Genomic DNA, 7,636 nt, shown 5'->3' on the forward strand with positions numbered 1-7,636 from the left:
CTCACAGAGTTGAGAGGATCTGTGACCACTAAGGGAAGTCATCATTTCAGACTGTGCTGTCTCTTCCCTAGCCAGGCAGAGTGCTATGAACAGAAAATTTCCCCTGATCCATGGTTTTAGTAGTTAGAGGAGGGAATTGGCGGTGGATGTTTGATTTCCCCATGGTCTGGGAATCTTCAAGGGAAGCCCACTCTATTCCTGTGCCATGGGAACCATTGGGAGTGCCAGGAGGGCTGAATCACCTAGGGTGAGTTAGAGACAAAGAGCAAGATGCTGATCTCAGCACTGGCACTTGGATCTGGGTGGCTACTCTGTACTGTGATTGGTGGGGATGCCATGTTGAAGAAACTGGCCAGAGTCATAGGGCTGCAGGGGGCACAGTCCATGGAAAGTCCCAAATGCCTGGCCAGATTTTCCATAATGCCCAGGTACTTGCTGAAAGCATTTCCTTGGCCCAGAAACAACTAAAAGGCCAGGATTAAGCTCCAGTACCTGCTTAAGTCTTCCCCAGACTGGGAAACTATGGCAGGGTGGGCATATAGTTCTGGGGCAACATTTAGCCTCCTGTGCTTACTGTAAGTTTTCCCTAGACCAAGAAACAATAACAAAGCAACAATTTAGCCCCGGTGCAGTGTTTTAGTTCTGGTGCTCACTGTAAGTCCTCCCCAGAAAGGGAAGAAACAACAGGCCAGTGTTTAAATTCTAATACTAAGTAGTAAAGGTTGAACACAAGCAATGAACACCTCCAAAAAACTGAAAGAGGTGCCTGTTTCCTCAGATATGCAAGCATCAATGTAAAGATGCAAGGATTGTGAAAACTCAGGGAAATATGACAACACCAAAAGAAATCAACAAAGTTCAAACAATAGGCTCAGAAGAATTGAAGATCCATGAAATGAGAGAGAGAATTCAGAATCTTCTTAAACAAGTTAAGGGAATCACAAGAAAATACAAATAGAAAATTAAATGAAACTTGGAAAACAGGCCTGGTGCAGTGGCTCACGCCTGTAATCCCAGTACTTTGGGAGGCCGAGGTGGGCAGATCATTTGAGGTCAGGAGTTTGAGACCAGCCTGGCCAACATGACTAAACCCTGTGTCTACTAAACATACAAAAATTAGCCAGGCATGGTGGCATGCACCTGTAATCTCAGCTACTTGGGAGGCCAAGGCAAGAGAATTGCTTAAACCCAGGAGGCAGAGGTTGCAGTGAGCTGAGATTGCACCAGTGCACTCCAGCCTGGGCAACAGAGTGAGACTCTGTCTCAAAGAAAAAAGCAAACTTGGAATACAATCCAGGAACAAAATGGAGAAATTTGACAAAGAAATAGGAATAATTAAAAAAAATCAGATAGAAATTCTAGAAATAGAGAATATAATAACTGAACTGAAAAGCTCATTAGGTAGCTTCAGCAGCAGACTTGATAGAACAGAGGAAAGAATTAGCTTAAAAACAAAACATGAAATTATCCAATCAGAGGGCAAAAAGAAAGGTTCATGCTGGAAAAGAGAAAAAGTACATCAGCATTGAGGTGCAATTATATCACACATGGCACATGGAAGAACTGCACAGGCCAAGGGCTACAACTTGTGGTGGAGACAATTTTACAGAGCTGGAATGTTGGAGTTGCCTGAGGTTCATTTTGTATTCTCCTTTTCTTTCTCTTTTTATTTTTATTTTTTTCAGCTGTGACTCCAGACATGATTCAAAGAGGAATTTTACAATATTGTCTCTGGGTTTTATGGAAACTTACTTACTTACTTTACCTTTCTGTGTTAGGCTCTTAAAGCACTGTGTCAACCTTAATAGGGTACAGGAAAGGGTTTCTCACTTTTCTGACACCATCTAATCCCAGCTCAATCGAAGGCTAAGAGGGTTCTCACATGTCCATCTCTAGCCCAGCCTGCTTTCCTAAACGCAGGCCTGACATCTCAAAGGTCCCTCATGCTAACACGCTCAACATGGAACTCTTGAGTCTCTACATCAGTCCCCTACTCCAGCATGAGCCTGCATCTCCATGGGTGACACCATCACCCACTCAGTTATGTGAGCTAGAAACCTGGACATCATTCTTGATGCCAGCTTCTTTTCCCCCTCCTCCTGTGGCCAGTCCATCACCAAGTCCTGTTGTTTTGACCACCTAAATAATTATCAAATCCATTCATTCCCTCCATCTACTCTACCACCAGCTTAGTCCAAGCCACAATTCTACTACAGCCTCCTAACTGATCTCTTGGCTTCCACACAGGATAGCAGCCAAAATATCTTTTAAGAGTATTAATCCGATCACCTATCCCCTTACTTAGGATCCTTTAATAAATTCTTAACTGCTCTTTCAAAAAAGACCAAAATCTTTTCTAAGGCACCTGGCCACTGTCTATAGCATTTGAGTATATCAGTATTCCTCTTGCTCTCTGCACTGCTGCCACACTGTCTCCCTGTTTCTTAAACCCCAAACAATTCCTCTCCCTTCCTGCTTCCCAAGACACACACACACACACACACACACACACACACACACACACACAAAGTTTCTTCATGTGTGTTCTTCTTTCGTGTCTTTGCTCATTAGTCCCTTCCTTCATGGAAGCCCCCTCTTATACATTCTTAGAATACTCTACTTTTACTCTGAGCCCTTATTACAGATTATATTTCTACAGTTGTTCAACATTTCATTAATACCTGCCTCTCCTACTTCCAAGCTCCAAAGGACAATGATCACATCTGTCTTCCTCTGGGTAGCCTTACCACGTAGCCACAGTGCCTGATACTAAGTAAACTCTCAATAAATATTTGGGGATGCATGAATGGTCTCCAGGAGGCCCAATGAGAATTCCAAAGGGCGTGTGCACCCATGCAAACATTAAGGAATTTATTCATACTCTCTTACAATCTTGGTAAGTTTGATAAAATATCTACTTTGTCTGCTCAGTCTGACTTCAAAAGTCCATGGGGGAAATTTTTATTTCAAAGCAGTTTCTATAGTTAAACTTTCAAAAAGGAAGAAAGACTAGCATTTCTCCCATATTTCCATTCTGTCTTGAGCCATCTAAGGTCGGAAGTTGGCCAAGGCTGCAAATGAAGTGAGAGGCCATTGACATGCAAATATGGTCATTATGATTGGAGGCCACACCCCAGACCTTCATCTCAGTTCTTTCACAGTCAAAGCCAATTTACATTAAATAAATTAATTTTCCAAACATGAAATTAATCTCCAAAGCTAAAATGCATAGAAATTAAACTATTAAAACAGTGCATTTTCAATAGAACACATTGCTATTTTTTGAAGTGAGAGTTGGCTGTCTTCCAACAATTAGGTTCTGTTTGGCTTGTGAAAGAGGTTCTGCGTTGTTAAGGATGGATACTCTTGACCTTGGACGGACCTCTGCAGTTTTCCTGGAGCATGGACAGCCAAGCAGTTCAAGTAGACGCTGCTGGAGATATTGCTACTGTTTTTGAGTAATGGAAGCTGAGACCCAGAGAGAAAATGTGATACACTGAAGACTCAGATCCAAGTCTTCAGATTCCAAGTACTGAAGTCCTTTCTTAACATTTTCTCTTAAAATGTTAGGCTCTTTAGGGCAGAGCCCAGACTCACCAATGCCACACATGCCTGCCATTTGCCCACTAGATTTTAGAGGAGCTTTGGAATGGATCTGTAATCTCATAGAAAAGAGGTAAAACAAATTCCTTCCAGGTAATAGCAAGAGGGTGGAGTGTTCTTTAACTCTCTTGATGCCTAAATTTGGTTTTACACAAAATCCCCAAGTTGCTGTAAAATCACTTTGGTAGCTAGATGCCAGGGTCAGAACGGATGCCTTGAGAGGCAGAGGAGCAGAGCTTCTGCTCTGATCTCAGGAAATGAGATGTGGCTGCTGAAGCCCAGAGCTTGGCTACCAGCAAACCTTGGCCTGGTTGCCCATGCCACCTTCCCACTGCTGAGGGATGATGGCCCACTGGCTCCTACACCTGTGGATAGCTCTGACTTCTGCTTTCAACCTGTAGCCACGTAGCTTTTGGATTAAAATATTGTCTTCTGATTCAGATTATTGTTTTCTTCTCTACAGCAGGGCTGCCGTAGGATATATGCAGTAGTTAGTGCAGGTTTCGTTGCTCATTAGCTCTCTGGTCTTTAACAAATGATGTCTTCGACCCTTGGTTTCCCCTTCTGTAATAATAGACCCTGTGAAGAAGGTTTCCTGTGCAGTGGTTACCAACTGGTCTGAGTCTGGTGAGACAGAACACGAAGGCTCACAACAAGTTTATTACTTACAGACAGGCAGGCAGGCAGCAAGAGACAACAGAAACCTAGGATTCATCGCTAAGCCAGTCCTCCAAGGTTCAGGAAAGCTACATGGGTGGATGGAGTCTCAACTGCACGTGCTCCGCTTTCGTAGCAGCTGAGGGACTTCAGAAAGCAGCCCACACTGAGTTTTATACCTCAGAGTAACAAGACTCCCTGGGCTAAGCATTGAAGGACATCTAGTTTCTAGGGAGGGATTGGAACAGAGCCTGGACTGTTCTAGCCAGTTCGCCTCTAATCTCAGGATGTTTTATTTCCAGCATGTCCTGCAGTTATTCTTGAGAACTACAGATAAGGAAACGGGGAGAACTGGGTTGGTCTAAGGCCACCCGGAGAACTACACTGCAGATCCCACGTCTAGAGTTTTCTTGAGGATCAAATGAGATACTGTAATGGGAAATGCTTAGCTCAGTACCTTATATATAGCATTTTTAAAAAAGTAGTTGTTAAGGAATGCTTTTTTTTTTTTTTTTGAGATGGAGTCTCAGTCTGTCACCAGGCTGGAGTGCAGTGGCACAATCTCGGCTCATTGCAACCTCTGCCTCCTGGGTTCAAATGATTTTCTTGCCTCAGCCTCCTGAGTAGCTGGGACAACAGGTATGTGCCACCACACCTGACTAAGTTTTGTATTTTTAGTAGAGATGGGGTTTCACCATCTTGACCAGGATGGTCTTGATCTCCTGACCTTGTTATCTGCCCTCCTCGACCTCCCAAAGTGCTGGGATTACAGGCATGAGCCACCGCGCCCAGTCATAGGAATGCTTTGTGACAAACAATATTATGGGAGGTTGTAGCTTAAGAAAGTGGGTCATACTTGTGCTTTTGAAACCTTGTGAGCAATGTTAAAGCAGAAATATGAAAGGGAAAACCTTTATATGACAGCTTTATATGTTTTGCTGACATCCTGGCTGAGCTGGTTCCCTGACCCAGGTCTGGCTGACTCTAGGCCTAGTGAATAATTATTATCTTGCACAAGGATGCACCAGGGAGGACCACACTCTAGTCCTGCTGGTCATTCAGTCATGTTGGGAAGTGCTGGTCAGCCCGGGGATGCCATTTCTGATGGAGCAGAGGAAAAGGGAAGGGAGAAGTTAAAATGAAAAGAAGCTCAAGCCCAGGCTATGACCAGGAGAGCCAATCCTTTTTCATTTGGAGGGCTACCTCCTTCCTTTGCAGGTTGCCCAGAAACCTGCAGGTACATGCAAACCCCTGGAAGTGACTCCAGGAAGCCCCTCTTGGGCTCTATGTTGCTTTTTTGAGTTAGACTCTTCATCATAGACTTTGCCATTGAGAGGATTTGTAAGTGGCTGTTCATTTATTCTTTTACTCATTCATTCCACATTCATGGAGCACTGGATTAGTCAGGGTTCTCCAGAGAAACAGAACCAATGGAAACAGAACCGAAGAAATGTATTATAAGTAATCGGGCTACACGATTATGGAGGCGGACGTGTCCCAAGATCTGTAGGGTGAGTTGGCAAGCTGGAGGCCCAGGACAGCCGATGGTGCAGTTGTGGTCTGAAGGCTAGCAGGCTTGAGAACTAAAAAGAATTGACATTTCAGTTCTAGTCTAAAGGCAGGAAAAGCCCAAAGTCCAGTTTGAAGACTGCCAAGTAGGAATAATTCCCTCTTACTTGGGAGAGGATCAGCCTATTTTTCTATTCAGGCCTTCAACTAATTGGACAAGGCCCACTCACACTGAGGAGAGCCTATCTGCTTTACTCAGCTCACTGGTTTAAGTGTTAATCTCATCCTAAAACACACTCACAGACACACCTGGAATAATGTTTGACCAAATATCTGGGCACTCCATGGCCCAGTTAAATTGAGACATAAAATTAACCATCACAGGGACGAACAATGCCTTCCCCATCCTCTGTCTCCAGAGATTACCCAGACATTCTTTAAGACTCAGCTTACATTGCACCCCTTCTCCAAAGCCCTTCCAGGATTATCTGGGCAGTGAGCCAGCCACTCCTCTGTGCAGCCACAGCCCTCTGTAAATACACTAATGCTCACATTGATTAGCCGCATTGTCATTTTATAATTTGGAGCCTCTCTCATCCTCCTCTACTCGTCAGGGCTGCTGTCTAATCCTGTCTCTGTCCCCAGCATCCAGTCCATATTGACCATATGAACGTGCGCTGAAGGTTCTGTTTCTGATTGAACCTCAGGGCTCACTCTCTCCAGCTTCAATCTTCCTTGACATCTCCTCCTCCCTCCTAAGCCCTCCACCTGTGTTACTTATGGCCAAGCTGGACAAGGAGCTCTAAACTTTGTTGCACCCCCAGTAAGAAGTTTTGGGCCTTGGACAGCCCACATTAGAGCTTTAGACATAGACAAATACATTGTTCTGTCCAGAATCCCATTTCCAAGGTGGATGTTCATCAGTATTTTGACCAGTCAGCATCTAATCCCTCTTCTTCAAAACACCTGATTTCTTTCGGGAGGATCATAATAAAATCCCTTTACAACTCTTTTATGTTCCAGGACTGTTCTAAAAGCTTCACATTTATTAACTCACTTAATCCTTATAATAGCCCTATTAGCTGAGTACTATTATTATCCCTAGCAAAAGGGGCGTAGGAAGGTCAAGCAATTCACCCAGGGTCACACAACAGTGACAAGCAGTCTAGCCTAGTTCTTGCTCTTTACCACAACTTTACCGTCTGGTATGCAGACTTGATTTGCTCTCCCACTGCAAAGTCGAAGGGTCTTACCATTTCTTCAGTCAAATCCTTCCCCTCATATCCTAGTAGAGCCAGAGGGTGGGCAGATGGCCTAAGTTAGTAAAAATGAATCTTCCAGGACTTGAAGTTGAGAGGATGTAAGGTGTGGAGATGCAGCAGCCATCTTGGAACCATGAGGATCACATTTAGTTGTGAAGGCAGCTGAGAGCAGAAGGTGGATAGAGATGAGTGGAGAGGCAGTGAGAAGTGGACTCTGGCTGTATTCGTTTCCTATTGCTGTTGTAACAAATTTCCATAACTTTAGCAGCTTTAAACCACACAAATGTATTATCTTACAGTTCTGAAGGTCAGAAGTCTGAAATGTATTTTACTAGGTGAAAGCCAAGGTGTTGGCAGGTGTCTTCATCTGTTTGCGCAGCTGTCTTAGTCTGGGCAATTTATAAACAACATACATTTATTACTCATACTTCTGGAGGCTGGCAAGTCCAAGATCAACGTGCTAGCAGATTTGGTGTCTGGTGAGGGCTTGCTCCCTGCTTCAAAGATGGTACCTTCTGGCTGTGCCCTCACATGGTGGAAGGGACAAACAAACTGCTTTAGGCCTCTTTTATAGGGACCCTGTTCCCTAAAACCATCATCTTGGG

General features: G+C 44.1%; 1 pseudogene; it reads right to left on the minus strand.

The window, feature by feature from the left end:
* Positions 1–1,683: 1,683 nt before the first annotated feature.
* On the minus strand, positions 1,684–1,813 carry LOC135277121 (small nucleolar RNA SNORA26; annotated as a pseudogene).
* Positions 1,814–7,636: the final 5,823 nt, after the last annotated feature.

This window comes from Aotus nancymaae, unplaced genomic scaffold (genome assembly GCF_030222135.1).
Source record: "Aotus nancymaae isolate 86718 unplaced genomic scaffold, 86718_ANA_hifiasm-v0.15.2.pri h1tg000029l, whole genome shotgun sequence".
Taxonomy (NCBI): Eukaryota; Metazoa; Chordata; class Mammalia; order Primates; family Aotidae; genus Aotus; species Aotus nancymaae.